Genomic DNA, 10964 nt, shown 5'->3' with positions numbered 1-10964 from the left:
ATCTCAGGATCTGGGAACGACCCCTCAGGATGCAGTGACCCGTGCTCTCCCCCTTTGTCCCCTCCCGCCTGCCCACCATGGGTCAGTTCCCTGGTCCCAGCCTAGACATCTGGGACTGGGGCAGACAAAGGGCTGCGGGGGTGGGGGGTGGGGGACAATAACCTTCTATCCATTTTCAGATGCTGGGCCGGGCCAGGCCAGGGCTGGGGGCCGGAGCCCCGGCGAGGCGGTGCCAGGTCCCCCGCGGGCAGCGGACAATGTTGGCAGTGATGGAGAGGAGCTGTATTTTCAAAGCGTTTTGTTCCTGGCTGACCCCCTCCCCCCCCAACACACCCCACCCCACCCCATCCCTGCCACATCTCACCCCAACCCAGGGGTGAGGCCCCAGCCCCACCCCCCAGCCACCCAGGCCTGGCTCCTCGGAGGCTTGGGGACCGGCCACATTCTTGACCTCAGGGAAAAGTTTAGACTCTTTGCGCCCTGGGCAACAATAACAGTGTCACAGACCTGATTTAGGAGCCCTGCTTTACCATCACAAAGCAGCAGACAAAGGGCTGGCGCTGAGAACGCCCTGCCTCTGCCTCAGAGCTGAGCCTGTGGTTCCTCCCTTGCTGCCCACTTCTCCCCTGGGCTCCGAAGGTCTGGGTGCCAGGGCCCCTGCCCAAAGGCAAGCCAACCAGGGGAGGCCCGCAGTGAAAAGAGAGCAAGGAGATGGGGAGGCGGGAGGGGGGTGTCCCTTTTCCTCCCCCACTCTGGGCCTCAGTTTCCCTCTCTGTATAAGGGCGATAAACCAGCAGCCAGCTGAGAGCAGGAGGCTGGAGTCTCGTGGAGAGACGTGGAGCCAGGACAGTGCCCAGGATGGTGCCGAGGTGGGTTTGCCATGGGCTCGGGCACTTCAGGAGAAGCCAAACCCCTGCCGGCGGCCCTCGGCCTCTTTGTTCCTTGCGGTCTCCGCAGCCTCCTCACAAAGCAGGTGTATAATGCTACTGAAGAAACTGACATTCAGAGAAGTGGAGTCACTTGGTCAGGGCCAGGCAACATGGAAGCTGGGGGCCAGGAGCAGAGACAAGGCTGGTTCGCTCCTGATGATGTGACACTCCAGTGGGCAAGAGTCAAGAGCTCAGAGGCAGCTGGCTATGGGGGGTTCTGGGTAGGAGGGCCTCCCCTCCCCCGGCCAGAAGGCTATGAATAAATAAATGTCCGATTACTCCCGGGGGAAGGGGGGCTTCCATCCTTGGAGCAGGTGCCTTCAAACACGAGATTGATTCTTGTCTGTGCGCGAAGATTGGCCCGCGGCTGGCCAGCCAGCCAGATGCAGGGGAACAGGCACAATGACCTCTAGTGGAGACCTCCTGGGAATCGGAGGCAGTGTAAGAGCACACTCGGGGCGGGCTCTGCAGCGAGAGTCAGGTTCAAATCCAGCACTGACTGCTTCTGGCAGTGTGTCTGTGGGTTCTGAGCCCCTGGTTTCTGACCGTACAGGGGTCTGGTGGCCACTCATGAGATGGGAGGAAGGCCTTCAGACAGTGCTCAGTGCTGCCTATGAGGATTCGGTGAAGTTTTTGTGGGCAGTAGTTGGGCTTTGAATACAGCATGAGAGACTAAGGTTAGACACCAAGAGCAAGGGAGACCTGGTTCTCTGGGGGCCTGATTGCGCCTAGGCAGGGACAGTCAGAGGAGAGTTGTGGCTGTTCTGATGAGAAGACAAGAAGCTCAGAATCTTCCCCACCCATCCTCCCAGTTCCCTTAAGTTCCTAGGGACAACGGGGAAGGAGAGAGGTGACAAGGCTGCTGTGCCCTATAACTAGGGTGCCTGGGAAGTTTGAGTCCCAGGCTCCCCACCAACTTGATGAGCTCCTCCCCAGTCCTTTTAGAATCTGCTGTGTTCAGAAGAGGAGCCCTGGTGATGTAGTGGTTAAACGTTGCAAGGTCAGCAGTTTGAAACCATCAGTCTCCTCGGGAGGTTGGGGCTTTCTACTCCAGAACAGAGCTGAGGGCTGGGAAACCCACAGGGGCAGTTCTGCCCTGTCCTTTCAGGTCAGTATGAGTGGGCATCGAGTCACAGTGACAGTGAGTTTGGCTTGGGTTTGGTGTTCATAAGAAACCATCGTTGGTGCTTCCTCAAGCACAAGTCTAATGAAAAGGTTGGCTTGGGATCCTGGCCCTGCCAGTCCCCAGTCCTCCCCTCCAGCGTCCTTTACCAGTCAGTCCTTCCCCTCCCCTCCACTCACCAAAGCACCAGTGACCAGTGATGCCTGAGCCACAGCCTGAGGGCAAGAAAGGCAAAACAAGGCCAAGGGCTCTGGGGGCTCATGGCATGTGAGGGGCATCCTGAGAGCCCCTCTACCCCCAAGGACAGCCTCACCTCCCTCCTTGCTGGCTGGTGGCGGGGGTGGGCACTCACCCAGTCAGAGCATCTCCGCTGGCTTCCCCTTCCCCCTGGGCCTGGAGGCAGACAGCACCGCTGGGGAGTCTGTGCCCTGTTCCTGCTGTGAAGAAGGGCTGGTCAGACCAGACCCCACCTCCCCAGGCATCTGCCAGGCAGGAAGAGTGCTGGCAGGGGTGGGGATGGGGCCCACTGGGCAGAGGGGCAGAGAAAGGTCTAGGGTGCGGGTGGGGAGTGTCTACTAGAAGGCTTATTCCCAACCCTGAACCCCATTTTCCCCCTTCAGGCTGTGTGTGGGGCAGTGATCCGGGAGGACTTCAGGGAAAAAACCGGGGATGAGCACAGGCCTCAGTCCCACCCCCACCCCCACCCTGCCCTGCCCAGACGGAGGTGTTTGCTTTTCCTGCCTGGACACTGGTTCCATTCAGGCATTGGTGTCCCCCCACCCCCACCCCCTCGCCCTGCCAGCGGGCCAGGGCACCAGGGCGAGAGATCTCCACTCCCCCAGATCTCCTCTCCCCCTCCTTCGTTGTCCTTCCTGCCATCTCTTCCAGGACGTCAGCTTCAGCCATGGGGCTTCCGAGTTTCATGGGAAGCCCAAGCAGGGGAGCCTGGGGCACCCCAGAGAAAGGAGGGAAAGAGAAGCAATGTAGAGCAGAGAGTTGCGGCAGAGGGAGATGAGGTGGGGAGAGAAGGTGGTGGTGGAAGGCGGGGGCTGGTGGTAGGACGGGCCTCTTGTGCTGGCAGGGCTGGGACAGGGCACAAGGCGCTGGCTGGGGGTGTGCAGAACAGAGGAAGATACCGGAGGCTGGAAGGGCCTTTTCTGATACTGCTCCAGGACTATCTGCCTGGCTGGACGCCAGTCAGGATGAGCAAGCCTGGAAGTGCACACTAAAGCTGGGAGCTCCTAACCCCCTCCCCAAAGCTGGCCTCCTCACTGGGACAGAGGCCCAGGCAGGGCGGTGACCTGGTCTAGGGCTAGAGAAGGAGGAGGTGAAACGTTTTCTCAAAGCCAGAAGGCCATGGGTGGGGGGAGGCATCTCAGGGGGTCCTGCTCTTCGCTCTGACTGTCACGTTGGTACATAAAGGGGGTAGAAAGGTCAGATGTGGCCTTTCAGGCCCGTGGGAAAAACTTTGTCCATTTCCCTAATCCATATTTATTGGTGTGAGACACTGGGGTGGGAGGAAGCCTACCACCCCCACCCGCCACCCTAGCCGGGCCAGGTTAGCACTAAGACCAGGCTCCATGTCACCCAAATCCTACCCTTTGTCTCCAGATTGGCTCCAGAACTCTCCCCCTTCCCAGCCCCCTCTGGAGTTGCCGGGCAACCATGGAAGGGTAGCTGAGATATTTTCTTTATTACAAGCAAACGCAGCATCATGGCCCCAGGAGGAGAGCACATTGGGGGCTGGGGGAAGGAGCATCCAGTACTCGGGGGACCACGCTACCTCGGCTCTGCTGTGGGCATGGGTGCTGAGGAGACAGGGCCCTGAACTCGGAGGGAAGGTGGGACGTGATGCCAAGAGGCCAGAGCCCAAGCCCTTCACCTGGGTGATCTGGGCCAAGCCAAGTCCTTTCTCCTTGATAAAACGGGAAGGGTGACATGTATTATCTCATTGAAAGGAGGCTTGGTGGCAGAGTGGCTATGCCTTGGGCTGCTAACTGCAAGGTCCAGTTTGAAGTCAGCTGCTCTTCAGGAGAAAGAACAGGCTTTTTACTCCAGTAACCCACAGGGGTGGTCCTATCCTGGCTTCTAGGAGTCGGGTCAGAGGTGGGATTCCTGAGCCTCGATGCTTTTCTTCTTTTAAATAGCAGGTTTATTGCGAAGTAATTCATATATAAGTCACCCACTCAAAGTATAACGTCCAAGGATGTTTAGAACGGTCACGGAGTATGGTGTGTTCAAATCAATTTCAAAACATTGTCATCACCCTCAAAGCAAGTCTCGGACGGACCTAGGAACGGTATTTCCCCATGCCCTCGCTGCTCCCAGTTGTAGACTTCCTGGTCTGCTTTCTGTCTCTGCAGATCTGCTGACTCTGGACATGTCCTATAAAAGGAACCATATGGCACATCTGAGCCCCAATTCTTTTTTTTTTTAAAACATTTTATTGGGAGCTCTTACAGATATTACAATCCATGGTTCGTTGGATCAAGCCTAATTGTACAACTGCTGCCATCATAATTTTCAATACGTTTTCTTTTTGAACTCCTTGATATCAGCGCCCCTTTATGCCCTCCCTCTCCAACCCTACCACCGACCAGCCCTCATTATAAATATCATTATTATAGATTTTTTTCAATAACTTCCACCACTCCATTTATTGAATCACTTAAAATTCCGATGTTCTTTCCCTTCGAGTGGGGTTACACATAGTCATCATTGCTATCAGTTGCCCCTTCCCCTATTTCCACCCCCGCTCTTCCCATATCCTCAGGGAGTTATTACTCCCTTACTGTTTCTGAGGGGGTTCATCTATCTTGAATTTCACGCACTGAAAGATCTTGATTGTACCAATGTACAAATGTAGGTTCAGCAAGATTCGTGAGGGGAAACGAAGGCCATAAAAGTGAGAGGAAGGGATTTTAAAAAACTGGAAGATAGTTGTGAGTTTTATCAGTCTGAGCCCCAATTCTTAACCCCACTGGCTCTCCCTTATTGGGTGCCGGGGTGACTTGGATGGACCAGATGATGGATGGAGTGGGTTAGAGCATGGCCTTTGCAGTTACGCAAGTCAGTAATGCTGTGTGTGTGTGTGTGTGTGTGTGTGTGTGTGTGTGTGTGTGTGACTTCCTTTCTCTGGGCCTCAGGATTTCGGTCTGTAAAATGGAGCAAACAATAGGACTTCTTTCAACAGGCTGGAGTGACGCATGAAAAGTGCTGATCAATATATGGTAGTCATTAAATGGAATACATGCATCTGCATATTTGCTCCTTTCCCCAGACATCTAATACATCTTTATTTAGCACCCTCTAAGGGTCAGTCCTCCAGTATGGATCACACAGAACACAAAAATTCTCACGTTCCCAAATCCTGGACCAATAAGCAACCTCTTGATAGATGGACAAAAGACTGAAGTTTTACATGAAATGTACTGCATTGGGCAAAACAATGTACCCACTGCCACCCAGGGGATTCGGACTCACAGCACCCTGCTGCTGCGCAAGGCCGCTTCACAGTGTCGGAGGGCCAGGGTACCACTTTGAGGACACACTAAGGTGAGTCTGACCAGAGCGGAGGAGGAGCCGCCGCCGCAGCAGTATTTTCAGTGGTGGCCTATGCAGGTGAGAGCTGGACTGTGAATAAGGAAGACTGAAGGAGAATCCATGCCGTTGAATGATGGTGTCGGCCAAGAATATGAAATACACTATCAACTGCCAGAAGAACGAACGAAGCTGTCTTGGGAGAAGCACAACCAGAAGGCTCCTTCGAGGAAAGGATGGTGAGATGTTCACTCACATACTTTGGCCATGTTCTCAGGAGGGGTCGATTCCTGGAGAAGGACATCATGCTTGGCAGAGGGTCAGTGAAAAATCGGAGGACACAGCAATAATTGGCTCAGACATAAGGACGACGATGTGGAAGGGGCAGTGCAGGGTACGGACCAGGTGGTGTTTTGCTCTGTTTCACAAAGGGGAGCTGTGAGCAGCAACCAACTCGAAGGCCAGAACAACAGCAAAGGTCAGGCATTATTTTAGGAGCTGGCGATCCGGCAATGAACACACAGCCCTGTCCGGAGAAGGCTTACAGATGAGCCAGCTGGTGAAGGAGGCAGCACAATGGGAGGGAGCGGGCCAGGCTGGCAGAGGGGATGGATCACATTCTATTGGAAGACATCCCCGCCTCCTTACCTTCACCCACTTCATGGAGGTGAGCATCTTTTTTGTAGGGCACAGGGGTCCTCAGGATCCCAAGTTGGACCAGGTGGCCTGGCTTTATCAACCTCCTGACAAAGTGGCCTTGTCAATTTCAGAAGGCGGGCTGTTGGGCGGGGCACCACATCATCTCAAAGCACTGGTCGCTCTCTCCATACAAATGGGGACATTGGAGACTAGGCCAAAGAGCCTTCATGGCGAAGCAGTTAAGTGTTCAGCTGCCTTCTGCAAGATCAGCAGTTCAAATCCACCAGTGGCTCCAGAGGAGAAAGACGAGGCTTTTCTGCTTTTAAATTTAGAGTCTCAGAAATTCACAGAGGCAGTTCTACCCTGTCCTGTAGGGCCACCATGAGTCAGAACTGACTCTCTGGTAGTGAGCTTGGGTTTTTTTGAGCCTACAGTGGGCAGGGTCTGGACTGGATATGTAAGGTTTCTCGAGTGGGTAATACTCAGGTCTTGGTTTCTCATGATGAAAAAATTCATACTGAAGCCTGCTTTGTAATCTGAGGGGTTTTGATGAAGCACAGGGCAAGTCTCAGGTTTTACAGACTCAAAGGGGTTCACAACTGGGCACGAGCAACCTTGTAGAAATGAGCACCCACACATGTGGAACTGGAGGGAGGGGGAGGGAATCCCAGGGACTGAGGGAGCAGGGGGAAGGAGTGCAGAGGCCAGAGAGAGCAAGAGTGGCTGGGGGCCCTGAGTAGGCCCGGAGTGGGTGCATGTGTGCCCTTGCTAGGGAGGGAGACCCTCCCCCTCCCCTGCTGCTAGGAGCCAGGTAAGAGAGAGGGACCTTCCCACAGCCAGGATATATATTTCAAGCCTCTGGCTGGGGAGGGAGGTGTGGTTGATGGTCTTGGTTGGCCCCATTGGCTGGGTTGAGTCCACCTGGGGGATGTCATGAGCTTGAGTATGAGCGTGCTCAGTTTGGGATCTTCATAGGCGTCTAATGGTTGCCTGATTTCTTCTCAACCTCCTTTCTGGGGGCCTTTGCAGGCATGGGAGGGACAAGCCCCATCCCTACATCTAACTACCTAAAGAGATATGCACACCAAATAGGGGACTTTCCTCTACCTGGGGGTGCTTGGCTAGGTCACAGGGAACCCTGGATTGTTGGGAGCACTTGGGGATGAGAGATCAGGGTTGGAAATACCTGATAGGTCTGTTGTCACCGCTGCTCCTTAAGACATGTCTCTGCCATGCTCGGGGTCCTAGCACATACTGATGGAGGTCACAGCTTGATGAAGCTTCCATCCCAGTCAGTAGTCCGCTCTCCCAGTTCCCCCAGTTCTACAACGGGACCTCGGCTGGCCCACTGCCTGCAGGCATTCACACACTGTCAGTGCCTCATCATTTAGTCTTTCAATCATCCTCGATTTTTTTTTTAATCCACCAACTATGTCTGTCCCATTCATTTCCTCACTACCTCAATAAGCAAATATCCACTCGACAGAGGATGTCCGTGGTGCTGCTAGGCTTGGTTGTTTGGTCAAACCCTCGCTAAGAGGTCAGGACTGGTGGGAAGGGCCTGCTCCAGGTGGTCAGCGTCACGCAGCCCCTCCCTGGAGAGTTCCTCTCAATGAGGGAGAAGGGAGAAAGCGAGGGCCAGGCCAGGCATGTGTACATGCCGACAAACAAGAATTACTCCGCAGCAAGTGCTGGGTCTGGGTCCTCTCAGTCAGTCTAATGGCAGGAGGGAGGTTCAAAACACTCACTGCCGTCAAGTCAATTCCGACTCGTAGTGACCCCATAGGACGCAGTGGAATGGCCTCTTTGGGTTTCCGAGGCTGTAAGTCTTTACAAGAGTGGAAAGCCTCATCTTTCCCTTGGCCAGTGGCCGGTAGGGTTGAACTTCCGACTTTGCAGTTACCAGCGTAACCCACTCTGCCACCGGGGGAAGAAATAACGGCCCACTTCACAGAGGCCTCAGCTAAGGTTGATTCTACTGGAATTCATTTGCCCACAAAGCCCAGGGCAATGCTACTGCTTCCGGGAAGTTGTCCCCAGTCCTCCCGTTGGAATGTGCCCCGCAGTCATCCCAAGTCCCATAACACTTTGCTGAAACTTCAGTGTTAGTGTTTTATCTTGGGAGCCGGCTCTTTCCATCAGGGCTAAAGGGGCGTTTGTCTGTGCACTTGCCCACCAGATGCACGCACTTCTGGATTCTGTTCCTCTTTCTCTCCCCCCTCCCTCGGCTTTCCAGGAGACACACAGTATTCTGCATATATCGGACACTCACCCAAAGTTGTTGCTTTGACTCTAAGCAACCTGCCAGAGGTCACCAAGGCTGTCAAGCATCAAGCTAGAGACTTTGCGCTGCCCTCACCTAAGGCCCAGCTCTCACCTGCAAACCAGCAACAGCCTAATTGGTCTCATTGAGCATGGAGCCCCCTTACCCCGCCCCCTCCTCCCGCCTTCCATTCACCACACTTGAGCCCCAGCAAACCTTTAAACATGTAAATCTGAACTTGTCAGACCTTTCAGGATCCCCATGGCGTTTAGGATAAAAATCACAAATCCTCCGGAGGGCGTACAGGCCTGGCAGGGTCAACCTCAGCTTTATCTTCGACTTCCTCTTCCTCTGAGCAGTTCAGTCACACAGAATCTCTGTCGCGCCTCAGAACCCAGCCAGTTCTTTTTGACTTTGGGACGTGCTGTTCCCTCGGCCCAGAGCAGTGCCCAGCCTCACCGCCACACCCACCTTCACCCAAGTCCCAGGTCCTCCTGTGTGACTCTCTACCGCACCACAGCTCCTTGAGAGGTATCTGTCCCTACCTCGGCTAGCAGACAGGAAGCTTCCTGTAAATACCTGCTGGGCAACTTGCATTCGCATCCTCTCCTGGATTCCTCAGTTTCCCTCAGGATGCGGGGAAATGCCTCCCTGGCCCTGGGCTGGAAGATTTTAAAGTACTCTAAGATAGGTGGAAGGATCCTGGGTGTTCAGCTGCTAGCCGAAAAGTTGGCTATCTGAACCTACCCAGAAGCTCTGAGGGAGGGAAAGAACCAACTAACTGGCTTGCGACGTGATTCTGTAAAGATTACCGCCAAGCGATCTACTCAGTCAGAATGGACTCACCGGCACCAATCAGCGAGATCCATGTTGTCTGTGGTTCACGCCAGGCTGGGCTGGGCTGGGGTTTATGGAGACACACAGGGACTACTCCTGGGCTCTGCCTTGTGGATCAGCTAAGGAAAGCTTGGGAAAGTATGGTGTGCTGCGAGTCCCAACATCTGGGTTCCAATTCTGACTCCATCGCCTGCCAGCTGTGGCCCTGACTGCCCCCAGTCTGTCCCCCATCTACAGAATGGGCCCGGTGGTGGTGGTGGTGAGGGGTACTAGGGCAGCTGACCTGGAAGGCCTGACTGCTCAGCACAGGGCACTCCGTGTTGTTGGTGCAGCTGTGCTGTTGCCGGTATAAAATGGTGCATTTCAGGGCCTGGGGTCTGATAAGATCTACAAAATCCTGACTTCAAGCATTACTTCCCCAAGTCGATGTCTTCAACTTTTCGAAGAAACTCCAAAGCGATGTGGTTTACTCTTGAGTCCCAGGGCACATGTGATTGGCAGAGGGGGTCCTGCACTCACCCAGTCCTGGAGACACACAGACCAGCAGACCCATTCCCCACCCTAGTGAGAAGCAGATATGCCAATCCCCATAACTCAGCAGGAGCATGGGGCAAGGTCAACCCGAGCTTGTGCGCTCAGGTGCAAGTGCGCTAGGAAGGCACTGCTTGGCAGCGGTGCCTGGCCACTCTGGTGGATGGGGGCAGGAAGCATGGGAGGAAGGGCCCGACACAGGACACACAACCTGCAGGGGCTATGTGACATCCACCGGGGAGGCCAAGCACCTTCTCGATGCCGAGCGCCAGGTGGGTAGAGGGCCGCAGCAGGTCTCCTACAGAGCGGCTGCCCCCCAGGACGGGTGTGCTGTTCAGTGGAGGAGACAATGGCATGACAAGTATTAATAGATTCCACACACACACCCACCTGCTCCCTCCCCACCCCCCACTGCTAGAGCTGAGGTACCCTGGAGCCCGCAGAAGCCTGGGAATCAAGCCCTTGTCCTTGGTAGGGGGAGGCGGCAGTCTTCTGATCCCCAAGGGGTGTGGTCTCTGGAGGTGGTGGCTGCACCCCCTCTATTCTTCAGCATAAGTCTTTACAGGGGGTGACCCTCTGACCTCCAGCGGGTTCCTGGTCACCCTCTAGTTAGAAGCCCTGGCTCAGGAGCTGCAGGAAGGAGTTTCTCCTGGGGGGCCTTGGATTGAGATGCAGAGGGAAGGCCAGGGCAGGCCTGGAAGACTCAGGGTCCCTAGGCACTCTTGGGGAGGCACAACCAAGTCCAGGGGCCCGAACTGGGTCCACGGGAGTGCAGGGCAGAGATGCGGGTGCCTGGCCCAGAAGGTGGGAGGGGGTGATGGGCAAAGGGGTCAGGCCAAGGCGGGGCGGCGCGGGAGTAGTGGTGGGAGGGAGAGGGGTTCGGCCGGGGCAGAGGTGGGGGGCGGTCCCCAGGGAGGGGCACGCTATGTCTTTAAGAGCTGCCTGAGCGCAGGTTGCAGCTGCCTGGCCAGCCCGGGAGACAGCGGAGATTCATTACCGCCGACACAATGACCATTGATGGCCCCGTGGCGTTATTCAAATCCAGTACCAATTGCAGCCGAGCCCCTTTCTCCGCGCCAGGCCCGTATTGTTGGAGCGGCCC

This window comes from Echinops telfairi, unplaced genomic scaffold (assembly GCF_000313985.2).
Source record: "Echinops telfairi isolate 266 unplaced genomic scaffold, ASM31398v2 ScPeMD7_22;HRSCAF=79, whole genome shotgun sequence".
Taxonomy (NCBI): Eukaryota; Metazoa; Chordata; class Mammalia; order Afrosoricida; family Tenrecidae; genus Echinops; species Echinops telfairi.
Note: the sequence above shows the minus strand (reverse complement) of the source record.